At 43.8% G+C, this 11,198-nt stretch overlaps 1 protein-coding gene across 2 annotated transcripts in view; it reads right to left on the reverse strand.

Annotated features, from left to right (window-relative positions):
- nlgn2a (neuroligin 2a) overlaps positions 1 to 7,153 on the reverse strand; it is a 242,658-nt gene extending 235,505 nt beyond the window's left edge. The window contains exons 1-2 of one of the 2 annotated variants that reach the window (XM_042227759.1): positions 6,275 to 7,153; positions 6,070 to 6,162 (exon numbers count right to left, since the gene is read on the reverse strand). The gene's annotated coding sequence lies outside the window, so the exon portion shown is untranslated. Of the gene's footprint in view, positions 1 to 6,069 lie in introns of both variants that reach the window. The other variant, XM_042227760.1, reaches the window with a different exon arrangement.
- Between the last annotated feature and the right edge of the window lie 4,045 nt (positions 7,154 to 11,198).

An 11,198-nucleotide genomic window follows, 5' to 3' on the forward strand; every position in this document is an offset into this window, starting at 1 on the left:
CTCTGCATGTTTTCTGTTTAAGAGGAAATGTTGAGCTGGAGCCAGTCTGCTCTGTGAAACCGTCAGTGGGATGTTAGCTATCCCGATAGCTGGCCGATGGGTGTTCTGGGTGGTTTCTCACAGTCTCTGTGTCTTCCTTTGGCTTTTATCTTTCTAAAGAAATAAGAGGAGTAAATGTTCATTGATCTTGGCCGGTGGTCAGCCTGGTTCTAGCAGGGGGTAGGAGGAGCAGTGATGTGAAGGTTGCTGCTGCTGTCGGCAGGAGACTCGGAGAGCAAGGTTTTTGGTTCTCACCCCCCTCCCCTCCACAAAAATGTGTCGGATCATTCGACCTTGATCTAACCTTAATGAGTGCTGAACGCCTCAGGTTGATAGACGGCCCGAGGGTTTGAAGACAAGCACAAGGCAGAAAAAAAATGAGGAGTGTGCAAGCTTGTGTGAGTGTGAGAGTGAGTGAGAGATTAACAAGTGACAAACAGCAGAAAATGCTGCAATATGAAGAAATAGAGGAAGAGGGAGGAAGAAAAGAAGTAAGACGAATAACAGCTCTAAAACCTTATCTCCATCTTGCACCCCGGCCATCAAAGATCTCTTTCACCAGTTTCAAAGAAGAGAGATGGGCCTCTGTGGTGGCACTGTGGGAGAGCAGCACTCTGTGAGAATAGCAACAAAACAAGACACACTGGCAGGCTGAGCACACAACATGGAGCTACGCACATCACAGAACAGTCTCTAGAATATAAACTCTTACCTTTAAATGCAAAGGCCCCATGTGTGTTAATGTGTGAGGGAAAGAACCTCCTACTTCACTGTATATACCGGAAAAGACAGGCTGGTGCTTAGGCTTGCAAGTTTCTAATGGAATAAAATATCTGGTCATAATGATTTCGTGTCAAGCTTCTGCACAGCACCAGGGAACATTGTTTATTTGGCTTTATCATGGATAAAGAAAAAATGCAGCCTGCAGCATTTTGGGCATTGCAGCAATCAATATGGTGATGTCATTTGTTTATTTTATTTACTTACTTATTTATTTATTATATTTATTACCTATACAAGAATATGTGCTGGTGCATTCTTACAAACAACTGGAACTGGGGGGGAAAAAAAGAAGACCTTCACGTTTGAAATCTTTGAGGGGCTTAGCCTTCCAAAATGATGCTGCCATAGCAACGACACAGAGTCCGTTACAAAAAAAAAAGAAGACGAAAACATCCAGACTCCTCTGAAGCAGATGAATGACTGCCACAGATGGATGCCGAAGAAAAATAAATGGATATGTCAATGAGAAATGAGGCATTAAAGGAGTCGTGCAGAGTATATATGATAATACAAAAGCCTACTGTCATTATCAGAGAGCGCAAGCAGTCCAAAACTCATCTTACATCATGTGTAGAGAGCAGTGTCCTATTAGTGCTGGTCTACTGGACAAACACATCGGCAATGAGCGAGAGTCCATTTACACTTGTTTTTTGTCAATAATTACAAGTAAACAATTCACTTCTTTCTAATTGCCACACACAGTGGTGCCTGCGTCCTCCCTGTCCTTGTACTGTACCTGTGTCAAAGTGGACCGATTCTCATTGTTATCATTATTATTTGTCCTCTGCCATATGTCTACAATCCATTTGATCCAAAAAGCCTTGATTTCAGCCTGGTCAAACACTCAGTTTTAGACTGTTTTTTCTACTAGTGGCTCTGTGTGACCTCACTGAGAGGGGCCCGCCCTCATTTAAACATTCAGCTCACAAACCCCTCACATCTGCAGTTTGCAAAGAACTGCCAATAAGAAGAGCTTTTGCTCACAGGGAGGGGCGGGACAATATGATCTTGTCCTGCTGGACAAGATCATATTGTCAGCATGTTTGAGTACAGTAACATAACACACCAGTTTGGATTGTGCTCATGTGTCCAATAAACTAACAAGCGATCCAGAAAACCATGCTAGGTAATCTAGCTGTGCGTCACCCGCTCTTCACAGAAACCAATGCACTTTAGTGTCTGCGCACTCTGACTATTAAACATTTTGTAATGCCCACCTTTTTGTCGATTCAGACGCTGCAAAGCGCCCTTTATTCCATTTCTTACTTTGATCCATCAGCTTGCTAATTTTGTCCTTTTTTGTAATCTGCCGCAGCGACGCACCTCCACTAACGTAGCAACGACCTGTGTTTGGACTGACAGGAGCCACTCTACCTCAAGAACTAAGAAGAGGCACGTTCCCATTTTAATCAGCCTCTTCCAATTCTTCAAGCTTTTCCGGTTTAAAGAGCGGATCCACTGTTGAGCTAGTCCGTTTCAACAGCGTCACAGTCAATCAGTAAAACAGAGAAAACAGGTTCGGCTTGTGATTAGCAGTAACCCGGATGAGATCACAACGACTGGTCATCAATTTAGAATGTGCTTACAGGCCACGTAGTCCCGTGAAGGCGTAATGAGATTCAGTGATACATCCATTAACTCTATGTTCCACGCTCCTCTGAGTCTTATATCCTTCATATGTGCAAACAGGCTGCCACAGTTATTTAATATTTCCCTGTTATACATCCAATAATTGTCCAGTTTGTCACAGTGCTTAAAGTTAGCTGGAGAGTAGAAGGCAAATTCACATGTATGCAGATTTTAATTTCTTCCAGTAGTCCTAAAAATGTCTTCATGCGCCTTCAAAGTACCGAGTGACACACATACAAACTTCTTCTAACAGAAGGAAGGTATGAACAACAGCACCTCCCTGGGGACTTCTGTGTACAGCCAGCTTTACTAATTCATTCCAACTTTGCTAGACAAACATTTAATTTCCCCAGCATTCATCAGATGAGTCTCCAGTTCTCCAGACAGCGCGTCAGCTGTCATAACGCTGAAGATCTCGCAGCCTAAAATTAGCAGCAGCTCCGATTACTCCACAGCGAGGCGGCTTCCTAACCCACTGGGAAACCTGCTGTCACTGATTTGTCAATAGCAAAAAATAAACAGTGAGGGACAAAATCAGACGCAGTAACACTGACAGGTAGGGCTTTTTAAAGCGCTGTGAAAGCGTGTGATCGTGATGACCATTTCATCGCACTCTGTCACAACACCGCCCTGCATCTGTTGACTGCTTAGCGACCCGTGCTAGGAGACATCAATCTACCCGTCGGCATGCTTTGAACACTTCAGCCCCATCTGCCTCTGGCTCTGCTGCATCTTGCCCGGGAGGGCTGGCATTGAGCAATGATTTCATGGGTTCTGCATGCATTTGATAAGGACACACACACACACACACACACACAGAAACACCAATAAAAAATGTATGATTTCTTGCAAACAAAAGTATATAACAAGTTCCCATAAATGGATGAACAGTATATGGCAGAAACACTCAATCGTATCTTGTGGAGCTGTGGTCAGTCAAAGAAAATCTATTTGTGAAATGATACTGTACAATGCTTCAACCAAAAATCTGCTTAACTGAATCGACAGCAGAGCACTGACTGCATTCTACCTGCTCTCCTGCTTTACCTCAATGAATTATAGATAAACATAAAAACCCAGCATATTAAATCATTTTAACCTAGTTATTTTACACTAAAGCAACACCAATGGACAGCTGACCTTCTGCCCATGTTTGTAAGATTTCCAAAAACAGAACTACGGTAACTGGTGATTCCAACACAAGATGAAGATGGCTAACAGGCCCCATTACATGCTTTTCTGTTTTTAAGGGGAGAGAAGGCTTCACATCCAGCTCGGTCTGGGTCTAGCTGCTGCTACTGGCAAATTCCAGAGCTGGAGAAGATGCTAAATGCCAAAGACACTGAAATATGTGCCAACTCTGATATATTTACTCCCAAAGCCTCAGGCCTGAAGCACAAAAGTTGGCCAGCCATTTTCAGAGGATCTACTGTTTTGTTTGTTGAAGTGAGATATAGCTGACGCTTGACTCTTTGGCCTTTTTGGGGTTTTTTCCTCAGAAAAAAAATGTTATGCAGACAGTCTTATTTAACATGTCCCTCTTTTCCAATAATCTGTGGTTCTGAGAAACAGCCCATGTATGGACAGGTAAAACAAATGATTTTAACCGGAGAGTATCAAAGGCGGACACAGCTTCCGGGTCTACAAAGGGAAGCCAACACAAAGTGCTTTCAACCTGCATTCTTTCCAATGGCAGGCAAGGTGTGACTTATCTGGTTGTGTTGAAGTCTACACAACCACAAAACAGTGCTTGGCCCCTTTTGTCTTTGACCTCAGTACACTTCCCTTTGTCCACTTTGCAAAGCTAACAATGAACAGAACTTTCCATTTGATCAATTATGGTCATTCTAAGTGGCAGAAAGAATGATTATTCTGGACATGCTCATTTGCTCAGGATTTGAGATTAACAAGCTTTTATCCAATAAGTTTGTTCAGTTAGGGTGTTTTGACACCTATAGTTCGTTTACTGTGGTCCGAATCACTTGATGAGTTTGTTAACTTGTAGCTTCTTCCTGTGGTTTGGTTTGTTCTCACACAGAGAAAAATCCAAGCAAACAAAAATGCATGACTACAAACCACATGAGAATGAGTCCCCTCATTGGACAGATGGAGTTTGTTTGGAACCATACCGAGACCACCTCCTCCAAAGGATCTTGGTGGATCCACCTTTTGCTCTGTCTCAGACCAGCTTCAGCCACCCCCAAGACCGTATACTGGGTAAATGGTCATGGATCCAACCCAGAGTGCTGCTAATGTAACGTTTCCTTCAGAGGTTATACCTCTGGCTGTCCAACCAATCAGAATATGATCATATGTGACTCAGCCCGACCAGCAAACCTCGAGATGACAGCGATAACATCTAGAGGCCGACTAATGCCAATTTTTTAAGGGTAAAAGATTCTGATCTTCATATACATATTTATACTTACATTTATACACTCTGCAATGCCAGGTGCTCAGCTGCAATGAGCACCGAGAGCATTGTAACAATGGAGCTAGGATGTACTAATGTCTTTCCCTCTATTTCATTTTTATCTCTCTCTGTGTGTACGTATTGCTCGCTCACACAAATGTCTGCAATTCCTCAACAGACTGCATTAGCACGCCACCTTTATCCCCCTTAAACATCTCGGCGGGTCTTCAAAGTTTCTAGCTGGTTGCCGGCGAGGTAAATAACAACTCCTCTGTGACAACATCTATTTAGCACAAGGACACATTTCCACATATTTCCCTCTGCCTCCATTTAAATGCTTTCTCCCCACAGAGGAGATGTCCCTATCTGCTATATAGGGCAGGATAGCTGCCTAAACCAAGGAGAGCCTTCCCCTTCTCTGCTGTAGATAAGAACAGAGGTCTTCTTGTCCCTGTTGAATTCTATCATCTAGAAGGCCCTGCTGATCCGAATGCCCCACAACATCAGCCACAGCATATAAATGCACCCCATTCTTCGTGCTGTGTGTCTGTGTGCATTTATCTGTGTGTGTGTGCGTGTTTGTAGGGGAGCATTTAGGGGAATATGTTCTCATGGCCAAGGCGCTTCCTGGGGTCTTTTGAGAATAAAGGTCAGATGAAAACAGGCTCAATTTAAGTTGCTTGCGAGAATTCCCATGGTTTCCTCCTTCATCTCTATCTTCCAGATAATGCCAAAAAAAAAGGCACAATGAGCAATTCTCTGCAATCTCAGAGAAGCTCTATTGATTAGAAAATGCAACAAATGCTGCATGTAATCCAGGGGCACAGGAATAAGCTGAGCCTGACCGAATGGCAGCCTCTGTTTCTCTCATCCCACCAGAAGAGCTCTGAGTGCAGGTCCCTCATTAATGGCACAGCGGATGCATCTTCTGTGTGATTATGGAGGAGCTCATCTGCACGAAGTGTGGTTCATTCTCAACAGGTCCACAGCAAATATACATACTTTTTTTTTTTTAAAGCATGCTGGGGGAAAAAGACTGCAAGTAACACAACATATAATTCATTCCAGCCATGTTTTTTTTAGGGGTGGGGGTCAATGCATCCTCTCACTCAGCTGCTGACACACACTTTAGATATGAATCAAATTCGAAGAATTTTCAGTGAGAATAACCTCAATCAGCATCCACCGTGTAAACCTTAGCCTACCTGTTAACGTGGGATCCACGGGTGCTGGTAGGGCGCCAGATTCCCACTGCTGTTCTCTTCAGATTTCGTCCTTCTCCTTAAACCTTCCGCCAGCTCGCGGGAAAAACAAAGATAAAAATGAAAACAAATTAAAAAAAAAAAGAAAATAGCGCAAATACTTTGGGGAGGGAGGGGAGGGGGGAGGTCCCCCTCGGCAGAGCTCTACCTCGTTCAGTCCAACCGGGCCGGCAGGTGGGACTTCATGGCTGGAGACGATGACAGAGTGGAGACTGAATCCCAAAAATAAAGCTGCCTCTACTGCAATACCCACCACAAACAGCTCGGTTTAGTAGGATTCTCCATACGAGCAGCCGAGCTCGGGTTGGTCCCCGCAAGAAATGAATTTCTCTGCTGACAGTCCAGCGTGCCACAGGACCAATGTCTCTTTTTATCGAGGCCTTTAAACTGCAAAATAACCCCGAAATAACCCGGACGTGTCTGCGGGGACTCGGCGGATTTGACAGCCGGAAAGTATCACCTGTGTTGACCAGTGGTCTCAGCTACTCAGGTTTACTCTCTCGGACTGTGTTTTCTTCTTATTTTCCTAGGACGTCGACGATAAATCCAAAATAAATCCCAGTAAAGACAGCCAAGACGCTGCCGAGCTTCCGGCTCGGCTCGCTTTAGCTTGTATCAGAAACGGCGGACGCACAAATCGCGGTGCTCCAGCAGTCTCGAAGAGAAGGATGCTGCCTCTGCCGCTGCTGCTGCTGCGAGGATGCCGTGACCGCTCCGGCTGGCCGTCGCGCGCTCGCGCACGTGCGCACCCTCGTAAGGCACGCACGCAAGCAGGCAGCTACGCTCGTCCCCGGCGTGTGACGCGCGCCGCAGTGTCCTCCCTAGCAAGCCGGTCGCCCTGGCAACGCTTTCCTCTGACCTCAATATGGTCGCTTTTTCTATTAAAGCGTGTGGCGTTCAGCGTGCTTTCGTTGACATATTCACTTGCTAGTGACAATAGGTGTTAATCCGCCCTCTTGTATAAAGGGTGTTCCTTCTTCTCTTCAAGGGGACTAAAAAAATAGTGCTGAGGAGTTTCTTTTTTTTTGTCGGCATCACTCTCCTCCTTTCCTACGCTCGCACCCAGCCCGGCAGATCTGCATCATCATGACGTCAGAGGACATTAAAGGGATACTATCCCATTTCTTTTTACATCCTCTCCTCCATCACTCTGCATCTTTCTTTCCCTCTATCCCTTCACCATTCTCCTAACCTCCACCATTTCCTCATCCATCCACTTCAGTTCATACTGGCAGACTGGCTAGTGCTTACTGCAGAGACATATTTGAGGCGTGAATATCACATTGCCAGGGCCAAATGAGACAATAAACTAATTTTACAGTGAAATCGCGGGAGATAAAAATGATACTCCCGACTTCACCAGCTTGCATGATTATTTATTTTATATTTTACTTTAAGGGATAATAATCATCAAACATCCAGCACGGCTGGGTCCCTGATCTCATCAGTGCAGATGGTAATGGCAGTGTGGTGGCAGCACCTGCTCCTCTGGATGCAACACAGCCACATGCCTGTCTTATTACCAGGTTCGTAACACAGCCAAACATCTGCCTCCGTCACTATTCCACTGCAGAGCCATGTATCCACAGTTGGTGGCTGATGCCTGCCAGGAATTCCCAGCTCGCTGAATAAAACTTTTCTTTTTTTTTTTTTGCTCCATCGTCACCTTCTGCTGTTTGCAGTCACTTTAGTTAAAGTATAGTCTAACAACGGTAACCCCTAGGTACAGCCAGCTGATGCCTGTGCTCCCAGACAGATTTACAGCTTTACATCCGTTCACTATTCACATCCTCATAAACCACAGAGAAACAGGCTGTTTCTCCACCCATGTGGGGAGCCGATCTGATGTCAGTCAGCCAAAACATCATGTCCACCCGTCTTGCTTTTTACCTTCAGACACCTCAAAAATGCCTGAGAGGAGGCGGAGAGAGAGAGGGGGAGGAAAGGGGGAGAGCGGACACTGTGGGGCTAAAATTTCCACTACTGAGACAAATGGTCTCTGCCGGTCGATGTTCATTCCCCCCTTTTGACATCCCAAGGCCAATCTGAGGAGGCAGAGGGCCTGTAAGTGCGTGTCTGCATGTACAGCTGTGATTTTGATGTCCTACACTTGATAGACCCTAGCCAGGCATCAGAGGTAATGGCCCACCAGGGAAACCTGATACCTGAGCCTGCATGGACCATCCATGCCTGCACGCAGCTCATTCCTAAAGCCGTGATGCTATTTTGTTAGAGGTCAGTTTTGCGGTTGTTAAGCCCCGGTGGGAGCTGCTGTCCTGAGCAGAATTCATGTGTTTATGTGTGTGTTCCAACATCATTAAAGCCGGTTGTGCTTGATTACTGCAGCTCTCTGCATAACTGACCAGTCAACCGCCCCTTTGATGTGCCCCTGGGGTCCCTGCAGACACCCACCTCAGATTCTTTTCTTCTATTGTCTGGATTTTCAAAAGAGAGCTACTTTAAAATGAAATAGTTGGTGCCCACAAGGGAAAACAATGCGTTGAGACTTACAGGGAATACATTGTTACACTGATGTGGAAAAAAAATAAGTACACCCAGTGGGGATTTTTTAACTTTTTCATCATATTTTTTCCATCAAAGTATGAATTCTGCATCTTAAATCTCAAAAAGAAGAGAGCACAGTTATAGAATGGCCTGTTCAAAGCCCAGATTTGAATCCAGCTGAAATGTTGGGGGATTTAAAATGAGTTGTATATGCAAGGAAAGCCATAAATCCTGCATATGAAGGGAATTTGAGTGATTCCAGTCTTTTGACATCCAACATCTTAGCCACTCATTTATTTTTACTTGCATCCAGTTATGTTTAGGATCAGTGTTAAAATTCTCAGCCTCATATTCTGAGCGTTTCACAGTCAGGCTGATCTCACTATCGTTCTTTATGTTGCCTAAAACTCTACCTAAGCTTTCCAGTGTATCGTAGCCGATTCTGTGGTTCAAAAATCAGGTAAGCTATGGATGCATCAGACTTTTGTATTATGCTTTTTAAATTTGTATTTCTTGCACGTGCAAGAAATATATCTGTATCACCTTTATTTCCAGTGGTCTTTGTTTTGATTTTGAATCCAGTTTTCTTTCTATCTTTGCTGTAAAAATCTGCCTCCAAAATCATTTCTGCATGCTGTGTATAGACTTTACAACCTGCTTTGCTTGTTTAGAAGCAGAGGCTAAATTAATAACGGATACGACGCTAACTTAAGAGGCCAAAGTGTACATAGTTTTTTTCCACCAATGCTTTTTTACAGCTATTATCTTTAAATACACAAACAAAGGAAAAGCAAGCTTCTGTTCTTCAAGTACACTACTAAAAAGCTTGCAGTTTTTTCCACCAATAATTTTTACATCCATTGATGTAAATCAGTTGAAGTAATTTTCTTTGTAGTGTTGTTTAGTACCACCGCAAAACTAACAATTTAGCTTGCACTTGCTACAAAATGTTCCTTTTGCACTACAGACAGTAACGCAAGTGTTTGAGTCCAAAGTGTACTTACTTATTTCACTGAATAATTTCACACATAGTAATAAATCTGTTGAATAAATAAGTGAAAAAAGCTAATTATCCTTATGCTACTGTTGAGGTAGACCACCAAGAACCTAAAAATGTCGTTGGAAAGTGTTACAAAAACAATACGAGGATGTACGTACATGGCACTGTAAGGCACAGTTACACATGTCCACACCCTGTGGATTTAATATTCCATTAACAGGCAGGAACAACTGCTACATTCTTCAATATCACAATCAAATAATTTGTTTGCTCTGAGGTGTTTGCAATAATATGTCACTGCAATCTCATAAAGCCATTAACCTTTCTGTCTCAGGCACCCAGAGTATTTTCTCTCCGCCTAATTTACTTTCCAGCAACCTGACCCAGTAAGTATACCCACAAATCCCTTCTGTGTTTGCAGACTGAGACGTACGACACTGTCACACACTTTAAAACCGACTGTCCAGGAGAAATACGTTATTGGTCCCTAGTAATTAATTCACAACGACTGTAGTATGCACTCACCTATGTACACCTAGTCGGAGGGTATTACTCCTCTGTGGGTAGGGAAGGCCTGCAAAAGTCTGTTCAAATAGCTGGCAACAAACTCAGAGCCAAGAGCTTTTAACTCACAAAGCTGTTTAGGGGAAAAGAGACAGAGCTACTACATGGCTGGGCCTTAGCTTGGCAGGAGAAGCAGAGGGACTGCACGGTACAGACACTTTAAATGCACTCATTCTCCTGTTCTTCTCGCAACAGTAATTATCCTTCAGTCACACAGCGCAACAATGAAAGCTCAAAATCTTGCCCCTCTTATCCTCCCTCGGTGGCCTTATTCCATTCTCTGTAGTGTCACCATTACATCTTTAAGGCTGTTATATATCACACAGTGTCTGCTCTTTACTGCTAAAATTGTCCCAGATAACCTTTGTTGACTTGTGCATTGCTTCACCTTCCTTCTCTTCAGTCTTTATACCTCCGTGTTGGCTGTGAGGCACCTGCCTCAATCAGCTTATTGCTCTTTACCTCCTGGTGTCATGCTGTGTTTCTCACATTCTCACTTATTACTATAAAGGTTGTTGTTGTTGTTGTTTTTTTACCAGAGAGTTGTTTATTGGAAGTGTTGCTCTGCTGCAGATTGCGATGTATGAGTCAAGTATAGCATAGAAAGATAGCTTAAGTATTAGTTAGATCTGTGGAGCACGGTGTCATTGTCCATTCTCAGTATACACTGGAGATAAAAGATGGAGTAGTCGCTGTGAATGGTCTAGCATTGGCTATGGGTGTCAGCTAACGCTAGCTATTTGGTTGCATTCAGGCATTTTAACATGGAAGCTAACAGGGTTTGAAACACTTATAGAGCCAGCCATAAGTGTTCACGAGACTCATTAAAAGTCTTTGGCACCCAGAGGTTGTGTACTTATTTTCATGAAGAAAAAAGTATTTCCTCTTTGTCACATTACTGATGTGTTACGATCAAGGGTAATAAACGCTACCTGCTAGCCAAAACTAGCACTAGACTAGCATGGTTGTTATATGGGCTACAGAACTTTAAACTGCATGCTGA

Source organism: Haplochromis burtoni, unplaced genomic scaffold (genome assembly GCF_018398535.1).
Source record: "Haplochromis burtoni strain Fernald_Lab_line unplaced genomic scaffold, NCSU_Asbu1 Contig_279, whole genome shotgun sequence".
Lineage (NCBI taxonomy): Eukaryota > Metazoa > Chordata > Actinopteri > Cichliformes > Cichlidae > Haplochromis > Haplochromis burtoni.